Here is a 13,451-nt window from a genome sequence, read left to right on the forward strand (position 1 = left end):
AGACATTCAGTCAGGCATGTCAGGGACGGCTGAAGGCTGCTGGGGTGGACTCTGCAGGTCCATCTCACTCAGTTGTGAGGATGAACCTGCAGACCAGTGACGCGTGACTGTGTTGCAGGTGAGTGTGGGGGTGAACTATATGAAAGTGGACCTTAGTGTTGTCGGTGTACGTGGGACGGTGTGTGAGAGGCGTGTGGTTTATCTTTATGGTGTCACGTGTGCAGTGTGCGTTTGGCTGCAGTCTGTGTAAATGTGTCCAAAGATTGCGACCGTTAGTGTATTTGCTGTTGGAGAAAGTGAAAACATGTTAAATAAGAAGGATGAACCTGCAGACCAGTGACGCGTGACTGTGTTGCAGGAACTTCAATACAGAAAAACTCTACACGTTTGGACATTGCTTCGTCGTCCTAACGAAAAGTGTGTAACATTTGATCCTATTTTGAAACAAGCAGCCGATGAGCGCAGGAACGGTCCATGGACATGATGCATCCACAGCAGTCCCCACCACAGGAAGTGCTGTTGACCTGACGTGAGCTTGAGCTTTGGACAGGTGCGGCGCAGGTGAACTCTGAACTGAAGCCTGTTGGCGCTCTGCTCACCACTCCTGGATTCTCTCCTCTGTGTCAAGTGGACTTTGGACCAAAGGTGTGAGTGACACTGAGACGTCTTGAGGCTCCAGGTGGGTTTGGGTTCATCCTGGTGGTCTGGATCATTTCAGCAGCTGAGGAGTCTGGAGTCACACACAGACACACCACATGGCTGGAACTGGACTCTGGAAAACACACACTCACCTCTCGCCCCGCCTCCCTCACGGAGGCGTGTTCCTCTGTCACAGTGTGTTTCAGGATCAGAAGGAGCTGAGCTGCACCTGAGGAGATTCACCTGCAAACATGGACGACACACGTCTGCGGACCAGAGGAGAGCTGCTCACAGGTCAGTGACCTTCTGACTGGCCACACTGGAGGGTGAAGGGATGAATCAGGAGTGTGATCTGAGGTGAAGGGATGAATCAGGAGTGTGATCTGAGGTGAAGGGATGAATCAGGAGTGTGATCTGAGGTGAAGGGATGAATCAGGAGTGTGATCTGAGGTGAAGGGATGAATCAGGAGTGAGGTCCTGAGGTGAAGGGATGAATCAGGAGTGAGGTGCTGAGGTGAAGGGATGAATCAGGAGTGTGATCTGAGGTGAAGGGATGAATCAGGAGTGAGGTGCTGAGGTGAAGGGATGAATCAGGAGTGTGATCTGAGGTGAAGGGATGAATCAGGAGTGTGATCTGAGGTGAAGGGATGAATCAGGAGTGTGATCTGAGGTGAAGGGATGAATCAGGAGTGAGGTGCTGAGGTGAAGGGATGAATCAGGAGTGTGATCTGAGGTGAAGGGATGAATCAGGAGTGAGGTCCTGAGGTGAAGGGATGAATCAGGAGTGTGATCTGAGGTGAAGGGATGAATCAGGAGTGAGATCCTGAGGTGAAGGGATGAATCAGGAGTGTGATCTGAGGTGAAGGGATGAATCAGTAGTGTGATCTGAGGTGAAGGGATGAATCAGGAGTGTGATCTGAGGTGAAGGGATGAGTGAGAAGAGAGTAACTCTCCAGTGCTGGTGGAAACTCAGCTGATAATGTGTCGACTGGTTGAATGGAGTGAAAGAAGAAAAGAGCAGGAAGTGAAGTCAAGTGAACAGTCAAGTCAGTGCAGAGGTGCAGCTGCTCTCATCTCAACACAGTCAGAGTTTACGACTCTGCTGACTGTGATACAGAGTGATAAACCTGGACTGTGGACAGGTGTGGCAGCAGCAGCAGGTGACCTCTGACCCTCAGCGTCCCAGTGAGTCATGGCGACGCCCCTGAAAAACAGCTGGCCTCAGCACTGACAGGGAGACGGAAGAGATGTCCAGCTTGAACGTGCTCTTCTTCCCTCTCACTTTTCTGCCCAGAATGTGACGCAGTGACAGTCAGTGGTTGATCAAAATACACAGTGAGTGAACACAGCAAACTTCACTTGTGACGTACAAATGTACAAACAGGGGGTCAGTTCTTCTGTACGGAGCCTCGGGCCTCACAGGGAAATCAAAAATACATTCAGTCGTGGCCACCAAAGGGAACAAAACACTCATTTGAGGGAACAGAACAGTCAACTGAGGCGCTGATGATGGTGCGAGAGAAGGTGCGCCTGTTGGTGCCCACAAATGAGTACTTCCTTCCCTCCAATGAGTATCTGCTCAGCAGGTTTTACTTGCTTTTATTGCCGTATTTTTGCCTTGTCAGGTCTGGGCTGCGTAAATCTGAGTTGATCTGAACGGTATTTCATCTTCTATGGTCCCAGTTGCATTGAACACCTCCATAAAACACTCTACTGACAGTGTGGTGAGAGTGAAAGATGATTCTGTTCATCGGACCGACTGAATGGCACTGACCAATGAGACGCCTCTGTTCAAGTCACGTGACGTGAAGCGATGTTGTTGTGTTGTTGTGTCGAGTCACGCGCTCGGCCGGAGTACTGAGGTAGACAACAGACAGCAGGTGTTCAGACTCCGTCTCTTCTCAGCTGGAGAGCCACACAACTACACAACTCACTGCACACGTGTCCAGACTACAGTCAGGTGTCTGAAAACATCCGGTCAGACAGACGTGGCAGGTGGATTCACACCTTCGTCCATCTGCTCACAAACACAGGTGATCGTCACGCTGCACAGCTGCAGGTGGAGGGACACGTCACTGGATCAGACGACACATTTACCAGTTAGGAGCTTTGCTCCAGTCAGGGCTCCACAGTCAGACGTCATGTGGAGAAGAGCAGCAGCTGCTCTGCTCTCAGTCTCAGTCTCAGTGAGTCAATGATGAAGGTGTTTGAAGTGCAGCACAGCTGAGCTGACTTCTGTCCTAGTGTCTCTGCTGTGAGGACTCCAGGCCGACACACACCTCAGGAGGTCCAGTGTGTGCTCTTCTGTTTCTCACTGACGTAGTACAGGAACAGGCAAACTCAGCTGCCAGATCCTGTTCTGCAGAAGTGGAACCTTCATGTTGTGTTCAACCCTCAGAAGTGAGGAGGCTTCTGGGGAGAGAGAGAGACGGCTGGGCTTCTTTGCTCTGGTGCTGCCCCCGCGACCCCAGCTCAGAGAAGCTGTGGAGAACAGAGGGATGGAGTCACTTCCAGCAGGGAAGAAAAGATGGAAGAGAATCTCATGAGACCTGTTGTGTTTGTGTGAAGGTGACGCCTCTGCTGAGACTCGGGGCAGAGAGGAGGGAGACCCCCCCTCTAAAGGACCTGGGACCAAAGCTCAGAGGTGAGATGAGGACTGTCCTCCAGGTCAGAGCTCCTGTCTCTCCTCCATCCTCATTCTCACTGCAACTGCTGTGTTGAAGATCTGAGCTGCAGCCACAAGCACCTGGACCTGGACCTGGACCTGGACCTGGACCTGGACCTGGACCTGGACCCAGCTGTGTGTCTCTGAAGAGTGATGGCTCCATGTGGAAAAACATTGACTTCAGAGGAGGAGCGGAGTCTTCAGGTCCGAGGTGAGAAGGTCCAAGTGTCAGACTCTCAGCTCCACACAGACACAGTGACTCATGAAAACAGAGGTGTGTCTCCTCTTGACCAGGAAAGTGACCACGTCCTCACCTGCACACGTGTCACATCACTTCTGTCCACGATACACTGTAGTGACTCACCACACCAGCAGGGGGCGACACAGACAGACACAATTCTGACCCTCAAACGTTCATGCGTTCACAGTTGTAGTCCAGAGAGGGACGGCTGCAGCAGTGTGAGGACACCTAGTGGTCAGCTGGTGAATAACAGGACGTGAGAGTTGATCAGAGTTGTGTTTCCATCAGGATCCATCAGGAACCAGAAGAGTCTGGACTCTGCTGTGACTCTCTGAAGAGTCATGTCTCCAAGCATCTCGGGATTGACTTCAAAGCTGAAGAGTCTCCGGAGGAGAGGTGAGATGATGTTCCTCCAGGCTCATGTTTGTCTTAAGATGGTCCGGTCTGGAGGTCTGGGTGGAACCTTCTAGTCTGATTGTCTCCACACTGATGTTTAGAACCTTCAACATGACGAGAGCTTACTGACTGTCTGACTTCATCTCTTCTCCTCAGAGAGGACCATCAGAGCTCAGAGCTTCTCAGTGGTCAGCAACATCCAGACTCTGCACGGCAGGTATGAACATGGATGAGTCAAGGTTCTCATCTGAGAAGTTCCTTCTGCGGAGTCTCACTTCAGCTGGATCCAACTTCAAAACTTCTGGAGATGCCCCTCCATCATCTGACTTTCTTCTGTTCTGATTCTGTTCCAGCGGCTGGAGGAGAAGTTCCTCAGCTATGTGAGCAGAGTCTGGAGGCTTCTGGGTCCAGATGAGCCAGACCCTCCAGAGACTGAGGAAGAGGAGCAATGGAGGGGCATCAGGGAAGAATTCCTGAAGATCACAGTTCACCTGCTGAGGAACATGGAGGAGGAGGATCTGGCCCAGCGTCTGTGGAGCAGTAAGAACATTCAAACACCTCCAACATGATGAACATGTGGGACATGTGTGCATCAGATCTATGAGTCCATCTGAAGGAGAAGAACCAGCATCTGAAGCTGAAGATCTTCCTCCAGCTTCACCTTCTAGAATTACTTGTTCTCCGTTTCTTCATCGACAAACACACATCACACAACATGACACAGCGAGATACATGGAGCGACACATGACTGAAACCAATTCCAGCCAATGAAGCCGAGTCGAAGACAAACAGAATTCATGTCATCACAGACTAGAACTTGGGTGGTTGATCCAGGTGATTCCACTGGTCCCTCCTCCTCAGATGTCGCCAGCAGCTCGTCCACGCTGCACTCATCGCAGGCAGTAGCTCAGCTCTCCTCTTCCTCACTCCCCAGAAACTCCTCATTGATGTGCACTGAGGTCTTCTTCAGATGAGTCATGCCAAATGGTCCTGAAATCCTTGACGGAGCCAAGAAATGCTGATTCTGCCTGTGTCAGAGAGTCACTGGCATCTTGACTCCTCTGATCATGTGACTTCTCTCTTCACTCAGGAAGTGGTGCTGGAGTGTGTGCAGGGCGACTGAAGAGGAGCCTGCAGAAGAAGTTCCACAGTGTGTCTGAGGGGGTCGCTAGAGCAGGAAACTCTGCCCCTCTGAATCAGATCTACACAGAGCTCTACATCACTGAGGGGGGCACAGAGCAGCTCAACCAGGAGCACGAGGTCCGACAGATCGAAGCAGCAACCAGGCAGCAGACCAGACCAGGAACTACCATCAGACCAGAAGACCTCTTTAAAGCCTCACCTGACACAGACCCACCAATCAGGAGCCTGCTGACGAAGGGCGTGGCTGGCATTGGGAAGACCCTCCTGACACAGAAGCTGACTCTGGACTGGGCTGAAGACAAAGCCCACCACAACTTCCAGCTCCTGTTTCCTTTCACCTTCAGAGAGCTGAACCTGCTGAAAGAGAAGCAGTTGAGTTTGGTGGAACTTGTTCATCTCTTCTTTCCTGAAACCAAAGACTCAGGACTCAGCAGCTTTGAAGGAGTCCAGGTTCTGTTCATCTTGGACGGTCTGGACGAGTGTCGACTCCCTCTGGACTTCAACAGTCGGGTCCTGACAGCAGCTACAGAGTCCACCTCAGTAGACGTCCTGCTGACCAACCTCATCAGGGGGAAGCTGCTTCCCTCAGCTCAGCTCTGGATCACCACACGACCTGCAGCAGCCAATCAGATCCCTCCTGAGTGTGTGGACATGGTGACCGAGGTCAGAGGGTTCACTGACCTCCAGAAGGAGGAGTACTTCAGGAAGAGGTTCAGACGAAAGAAGCAGACCACCGTCATGTCTCACATCAGGAGCTCACGAAGCCTCTACATCATGTGTCACATCCCCATCTTCTGCTGGATCACTGCCACAGTTCTGGAGGACATGTTGAAGAGCAGAGAGACCGGAGAGCTGCCCAAGACCCTGACTGAGATGTACATCCACTTCCTGGTGGTTCAGGCCAAAGTCAAGAAGCTCAAGTACCATGGAGGAGCTGGGACCGACCCAGTTTGGGATCCTGAGAGCAGGAAGATGATGGAGTCTCTGGGAAAACTGGCTTTTGAGCAGCTGCAGAGAGGAAACTTGATCTTCTATGAGTCAGACCTCACAGAGTGTGGCATCGACATCACAGCTGCTGCACTTTACTCAGGAGTCTTCACACAGATCTTCAGAGAGGAGAGAGGACTGTACCAGGACAAGGTCTTCTGCTTCATCCACCTGAGTCTCCAGGAGTTTCTGGGTGCTCTTCACGTCCACCTGAAGTTCTTCAACTCGGGAGTCAACCTGCTCCATCCACTGCAAACAATAGGAAACAAGCATCACATCAAACAGTTCTACCAGACAGCAATAAATGAAGCTGCAGAAAGTCCAAATGGACATCTGGACCTGTTCCTGCGCTTCCTTCTGGGTCTTTCTCTGCAGACCAACCAGAGGCTCCTTCCAGGTTTGTTGGAACAGACAGGAAGTAGCTCCTGGACCCATCAGGACACAGCAGAGCTCATCAAGGAGAAGATAAGGGAGAAAGTGTCTCCAGAGAGAATCATCAATCTGTTCCACTGTCTGAGTGAAGTGAAGGACACTTCTCTAGTGGAGCAGCTCCAACAGCAGCTGAGATCAGGAGCTCTCTCCACAGATCAACTGTCTCCTGCTCAGTGGTCCACCCTGGCCTTCATCTTACTGTCCTCAGAGGAAGATCTGGACGTGGTTGACCTGAACAAATACTTTGCTCTAGACTATAACTATGGCCCGTATCACACTCTTTCAGAGGAGGCTCTTGAGAGGCTGCTGCCGATGGTCCAAGCTTCAAAGAAAGTTCTGTAAGTGGATCACACACTGAAACCTGAAACACCTCTGATGATGTGAACTAGGGCTGTTGCGTTCTACTCCTGTTGACGATCATCGCGATATTAAAAAATGAATTCTCAATGTGGTGTAAACGGCTCCATCTCCGACTGAAGCCCACATCCAGAACAGGAAAGTGAAGCTCTGACTCCTGGTAACGGTGGGAACTGGTGCCGCCACAGTGCCAGTGATGAGTTTGCGCGTGTGGACTAGACAGAGATCCTGATGGATGACAACAAGCACGGCGCCTGCCGTGGTGAGCCTCCATCCTCTCCTCCAAGTTTGATGTCCTCATCCACGCTCAGCTTCTGAACACCACTCCTGCTCATCAGCACAGAGCGGGGAGTGAAGCTGCTTTTCAATGACAGAGAGGCAGATGTTCAGCACTAAAATACCATCTACCGCCTCAGTTCTTCATCCTCCCACAACTCGTGTCAGACAGTCAGGGAAGCCTTTGATGGACAGGAGTCACAGAGCAGCGCTGCTCTGTGACTCCAGAGCGTTTCACCCCAAAGCTTGGCAGCAGCTCCAGGTTCCCACAGGTTGGTTGGTTGAGTTGAAACAGAGAGGCCCAGAGGCTCCGTCTGGCTCCAAAGCTGCCTCCGAGTCCTGCAGCAGCTCCCAGAGAGTCACGCGGCGCAGGGAAGAGGCTCCTCACGAGGAGACACTGTTCCACTCCAAAACAATGCTGAGCTCATGGAGCTTGGAAAGGGGGGAAATCCAAGCTTTCTATTCAGAAGGCTGGAGATTTTGGAGCAGAGAGAGTGAGTTGTGTGAGCAGGGAAAGGAAGTGTTCTTTACAGTCTGCTCCATGTCGTGATCATATCGTTAGCGTGACGGGTTTTGACCTCGATAATCCTCCAGCACAAATCTGATCTGGTTACAGCCCTGATGTGAACTGGACATGAACGTTTGATTTCCTTCTTCATTTTATTCAGACTGAGCTTCTGTGGACTGTCAGAGAGAAGTGGTTCCCTTCTGTCCTCAGTCCTCAGCTCTCCGTCCTCTAGTCTGACACAACTGCACCTGAGTGAGAACAGGGACCTGAAGGATGCAGGAGTGGAGCTGCTGTCTGCTGGACTGAAGAGTCCACACTGTCACCTGGAGACTCTCAGGTCAGAACACATCATCTCCTCTCCTCAGTTCTGCTCCACCACTGGACGGTTCTTCTGCTCTCATGGTTTTCTAAAACACTGTTTCTCCTTCATTACAGTCTGAGAGGGTGTAGGATCTCAGAGAGAGGCTGTGCTTCTCTGGCCTCAGCTCTGACCTCTAACCCCTCCCACCTGAGAGAGCTGGACCTGAGCTCCAACCATCCAGGAGGACCAGGACTGGAGCTGCTGTCTGCTGGACTGAGGAGTCCAGACTGGAGGCTGAAGACTCTCAGGTATGGACAGAGCAGCAGAACTGACTGACTGAGCTCCAAAGAGCTTCAGACTGAACATGTGATCCAGGAGCAGACAGAGAGGATGTGGGTGTGTGAGGCTGCTCAGACTCTTCATCTGAACTGAGCACATGAATCCAAACACATGACATGTTCTCCTGCTGGACACCAGTGGAAGCACCAAGGAGACAGTAGAGACTGAGCAGCTGTTTAGAGATCCATCTTTGTTGTCATCAACAGTCATGAAAGAGCCGTCCACTGAGCAGCAGGAGATAATAGTCCTGAAACATCTGAAGTCACATGGATCTGCTCTCATCCTTCTCTCTCTTTCTTCCTCCAGGCTGGACGACTGTGGACCAGAGAGGTTACAGATCTGACCTGAAGAAGTGTGAGTGAGTGATTGATCCATGAGAACTGCTGGACTCACAAGTCTCTGGCAGAGCAGCAGACCTTCTTCTCTTTCATTTCACCCCCATTTTGGCTTCTCTCCACTGGCTGCTCTGACTTTTACAATTGATTTGAAAGTTCTTTTGTTTGTTTTAAAAGCTTGAAATGGTCTTGTCCCTCAGCAGCTAGTGGAGCTTTTAACCCCTGAGATCCTTGAGGTCAGCTGAGCAGCTGCTCCTGGAGGTACCTAAAACTGAGCCTAAGATGAGAGGAGACCAGGCTCTCTCAGTCTGTGGAATGTCCTCCCTCCCCATGTGAGACAGGCACCATCGCTGTCCACTGTTAAAACACTTCTTACAAGGCACTTTTACTGCACGCTCTATCCTGATTTTACAGTTGCACAGCACTTCTTGTGTTGTTTTTGAAGTGCTGTATTAATAAATATGGTATTGGTCAAGACTGACTCCGAGTCTCAGCAGCCGCTGCCGTCATCATGGAGAGTTTCCTGCTCGTCTGAGGCAGAGTCTCAGTGGAGAGCAGCACAGAGGAAGACTCCTCAACAGCAGTCAGAGAAGAAGCCTCCACCCTCACAGAAGCTCTTCATCTGTGGAAACACTTCTGTCTTCAACGCCCCAAACAGCTCAGATGTCCAGCTTTTGCTCTTGTTTTCCATGACTCTTTCATGCCACTACTTCTCTGAAGCCTTCAGTCGTGTCCATGACTTGAACCCTTTGATGTGGACACGTGAGGAGCCCGTGTTCTGGACTCACGGATGATGAATCATCCAAAATGCCCCACACCAGTGAGGAGGAGATCGTGGTGTGAAACTCAGGAGTGTAGGTCACGTGACACTGTGGGCTCCAACTCAGATCCTCAGCGAGTCTCTGTAACTGCGGATGCTGCTGTGAAAGGTTGACTGGAGTGAAACATGTGCTACCATCATGAGTCTCCTGGCGCTGCTGCGTCTGGGTCCGTGTTTCTCTCACAGTGGAGACGCAGCAGGTTCTAAATCAGCTGAGCGGACGACCGTCTGGAGCCTCGTGGGACAGATACACGGGTGGATCCTGTTGAGGCTTTCCTGTGTCAAAAGTACCATTCAAACCAGGATCATGAACTAAAGTCGTCCACACTCCAGCGGCCAGGTGCCTTGCTTTGGTCTGGCTTTCATGCAGCGCGGCGCTGCGGCCCAGGCTGTGGTTTCTCTTTGGCTCTCACAGGCACATGCTGTTTTAGGAAGACGTCTTCCTGTTTTAATGTCACTGCTGTTGTTTGAGACGCGGAGCGGAACCCAATAGCAGTAATGCAGGAGTCACAGGAGTCAGACAGCGGGTCAAAATACAGCCATTTCAGAAATAAAACAGAAGCGTCACCGAACTGGGAGAAACGAATGGGAGCAGAGTCTGTAAAGAGAGAGGACAAACACAATGAGCAATAAAACACAAAAACTATCAAGGTGGTCAGAACGAACTCACAGGTCAGGAGAAGCAATAACAAGGAGAAAACCAGGAAGCTGCGGGGAGCAGAGAGACCAAGGAAAGGCCAAACACAGAAGCCAGAGCACCAGGGTTTAGAAAGGGTGAACCAAAGATCAGTCAATGGACGGGGAGAGAGAGCAAGCGGACGCAGCCAATGAACGAACAATTGGAGTCCATCTGGCTCACGCTGCTGAGTCCAGGTGGCTTTATACTCGGGTGATGAGAAGATGACAACAGGAAGGAAGGAGGGAAGGAAAGAAAACAGGGATCAAGGGACAAAGTAAAAGCGGCTCAAGTCACTTCCCACTGGTCTGTTAGTTCCTCTCCGCTCCAACGTTCTCTGCTAGAAACAGAATCCTTGCTGATACGAAGCGCTGCAGCAGCAGAGCAGGCGACATTTGGGAAACACTTTGGTCCAATAAATATCAACTCTGTCATTTTCACACAGAGCAAGACGAGTGTCGCCCCACAGCACAGAGAGAAGCTCAGCTGACTCCACTTACTGTGGCTCAGTTGACTTTCAACACTGGCGTGGGATGGGTGCAGTCCCAAGTTTGAGCGCAGTGACACTGGAGGTGGGCGTGGCTTTGAAGCTCCTCTGCAGAGGAGGTCCAGCAGAGGCTCAGAACCATGCCACTGGAGTGGGGAAGGTTGTGTAGAAGGGTGTGAGCGGTGCGTGAAGGTGTGAAGAAGCAGCTCTGATGGAGGGAAAGCACTGGGACAGAAAGGCAAAGAGGGCAGGGAGCGTCAACACGATGCAGACAGATGTTCCATACGGAGGGTCGGTTCACTCAAGGCTGTCGGTCCTCAGAGGACATGAGACGTCTCCTCCACTGCTGCTGAGGCTGCGAGCTCATGGGAGCTGTGCATTTGTGATGCAACATGAACGTTGTTGGAACTGCTCCTGCTGCTGAGGAATGAAGCCATCATTCCCCCGGCTCACCTCACCCTCTCTCACTCGTGTGTCGCAGCACACCAGTTGAAGACTTCTTGGTTTTTCTTGGTGTTGCCTGTTAGGTGGTGGTCTTGAGCGACTCCTCCGTTCTGCTGCATGTTCATGTGCTGTCTTGGTCTGTTGGTCTTCTTGCAGCACCTTGCCCCAGGACCTTTAGTGCCACACGCTGAACGCTCATCATTCTCAGCAGGACACTGACGTGGTTTGTGTTTGGTTCCACGACTCCCACACGTGCGTCCTCTTTCAAATGCCTGTCTTTTCTCACTGTGTGGCATCTTCAACTTCTGCAGTGGCTCATACCCTGCAGACAAGGCTTCATATGTCCACCTTCTGCCAGCACATCAGCTTTGGGTTTGCTGTACGAGTCATTGCTCAGAGCATCATGAGGTGTGCGGTGATGATGCCTGACTTCTGGCTCTGGTCACAGAGTCATGGATGCCCTCACCCGACCTCTGTCTGTATTGCATCAAGTGCGGTCCGTGAATTCTGAAGTTCACGTTCAGCTTTAGCTGACCTTCACAATACTCCCACAAATGATCATTTTTGATCGTGTTCACTGAGGCCACTTGCGTCGAGTCTTCATGTCCAATGCCACGACAGATGGGTCTCCTTTGTTTGGCAGTGTCTGTTATTTCTTCTCTTCTAAATACAGACACCTTTTTTGTTTCAATAGTGAAGCAGCCTCGCACCCATCCGGGTCGGACCAGTTGATCATCGGGAGATGCGACGCCACGGTGCGGCAAGTCCTCCGCTTCGGATTCACCTTGCTTGAATGACCACAGCCATTATCCCCAGACAGTCCTTTGGCTCTGTCCTGGCTTCTCTCAGGTGTTTACCGCTGCCACCATGAAGTGTGACGATGTATGACGAAGGAGCAAGGACGCCACTCTGGTCGAGGTTTACCTTTTAGATCAATCGTTCTCATAGACACAGGAGACACCCGGGGTCACACGTGGACCAAACATGGTACCAACACTATATCTATATAGAGAGGGTTTTCACTGCGCGTCATGGCCGCGTCATCCAGCCCAGGAGCCGCCATGTTGGAGCTCCTCTTTGTCAACACCCCCATAGGCTGTGACTGGAGTGAGATGGAAAACCTCAGAAAGGCTCGTCGTGCGTGGTGTGCGGACGAGTCAGGGAACTGTTATACCGAGTCACCTCATATGAGAATGTGACCTATTTAAACATTTTGATGACTGTGTGTGTGAGAGAGAGAGAAAGAGCTTTTTCAGGGAACGTTCTGAAAACTGTGTGGGTTGGCATCAATAAACATGTTCTGATAAAAGTCTTCCACGGCAATACAATGCAAATGAACAGTCATTTAGGCTGCTTTTTTAATCCACAGTTTGGCCTCCAAGGTCCTGCTTCAGCTTCGCTAACCACAAGCTCCTCCTCTCTTCCTACAAGTACTGGCATTGTTCTCCTTGGTTTGTCATCACTTTTGGAAGTGGATAAAATTCCAAATGTTTCTCACGATGGGAACGATTCGTATAATCCAAAACACCAGCGTAATTCAGCACTTTACAAGGAAACGCTGCAGCATGGCCTTCGGTACCGCTCTGTGCTGAGCAGTGAGGATCTCCAACATGGCGGCTGCCGGGTTTGATGACGCGCCGTGAAAACCCTCCATATTTTTTCATGAAAACACACCAGTGTTTTGTGACACTCTTTCTTTGATTTTTTGCTTTGTTTTGTCTCCGTCGTTTCACTGGTGTTATACTTCATATTAGATGAATTTACGGCTTTCTATGTTCATGTTCATTTTATTTTATTTTTGTGGAAAAAAAAAAAAAAAAAAAGCTTTCACGCTAACTGACCTCGGTCATGTAGAATGGTTAAAGTCGCTGCTCTGATTGGTTCACTGTAAACCGTCGCTGACCAATAACGTTGAAGGCCGACAGCTGATGAACCAATCACGAAACACCTGCTGGAGGTTGTGAAAACCAGCCCAAATGTAATGAATCCGCAGAGCGCGGTGTTGTCCAGCCGTGCGTGTTCTACAGAGGCGGGCCTGAGCGGAAGACCACCCAACCTGGCAACCCTGCCTGTCACTGCTGTCACTGCCCTCTTTGCTTCTTCATCCCGTTTTGCTTCCAGGGCTCCGTTTTATGACGACATTTCCTGTCCGCATGCGCATAATTTATGAAGTGATGCTAACTGATGAGTTAGCATCACTTGCCTACGTCACTGCACCCACGTGGACTTCATGGAATCATGGAGAGAAGCAGGTTGTGCTCCACATCTGCCGCCAAAGATGAAGAATGTTGAGGACCTCAAGCCTTTCAGGGAGTTTCTCTTGACCGGCGTCTTTGACTCCAGCTGGTCAAAGATTGACAAACAAGATTTGCTGCTCGCAGCTTTATATTGAAAGGTATGAAAAA

General features: G+C 50.9%; 1 long non-coding RNA gene across 1 annotated transcript; it reads left to right on the top strand.

Annotated features, from left to right (window-relative positions):
- Positions 1 to 3,477: 3,477 nt before the first annotated feature.
- LOC128758472 (uncharacterized) lies at positions 3,478 to 4,404 on the top strand. The gene is made up of 4 exons (XR_008414492.1): positions 3,478 to 3,515; positions 3,834 to 3,941; positions 4,098 to 4,158; positions 4,295 to 4,404. It is a non-coding gene; the product is annotated as an uncharacterized LOC128758472 (long non-coding RNA).
- Positions 4,405 to 13,451: the final 9,047 nt, after the last annotated feature.

The sequence above is a fragment of the Synchiropus splendidus genome, chromosome 1 (genome assembly GCF_027744825.2).
Source record: "Synchiropus splendidus isolate RoL2022-P1 chromosome 1, RoL_Sspl_1.0, whole genome shotgun sequence".
Lineage (NCBI taxonomy): Eukaryota > Metazoa > Chordata > Actinopteri > Syngnathiformes > Callionymidae > Synchiropus > Synchiropus splendidus.